The sequence below is a fragment of the Lampris incognitus genome, chromosome 21 (genome assembly GCF_029633865.1).
Source record: "Lampris incognitus isolate fLamInc1 chromosome 21, fLamInc1.hap2, whole genome shotgun sequence".
Taxonomy (NCBI): Eukaryota; Metazoa; Chordata; class Actinopteri; order Lampriformes; family Lampridae; genus Lampris; species Lampris incognitus.
The window spans coordinates 15,065,107-15,065,670 of NC_079231.1; positions in this window are offsets into that span (position 1 = coordinate 15,065,107).

The window sequence follows — 564 nt, forward strand, 5'->3', positions numbered from 1 at the left end:
ACGCGAACTAAAAAAAGAACCGACGACCAAAAACTGTGGAAACTGTTGAGGCCACGTTCAGCTCATGAAAGTTACACATGTTCTGCGACAAGACCAACGCAAATCCTATTTTAAGACTTTTTTTTTTAAAGATAAGGACCCAAAGCGAAAAGGCAAAATACCTGCTGGATCTGTTGGTATACATACAGAGTCACAAATCGACTATTTTTCCTTTCTTTTCTTTCCTACTCCACTGAAGTTTTTCAAAAGACAGTCACAAAATGACTGTACCTGCAGAAAACATGGAGGGAAAAAAGATATTTTTTTGAATTTGTATGGTTTTTTTTAACCTCTCATTGAAATATGAGACTGAAAAACTCAATGATGCTGGTACAGTGTTGACCATATTTACTGCTTTCCTCACGTTCTTGTCAGCTGCTTTTACAATTGTTTGAAAGAGGAGATTCAAAACTAGGTAGACAGACGTTTTGATTCACTGAGCGTACTACTTCAGGTTATAAACAGGAGCAAACGTTCGACTCATTCTGAGGTGGGCGATGCTTCTCTATAACTCAGCAAATCTAT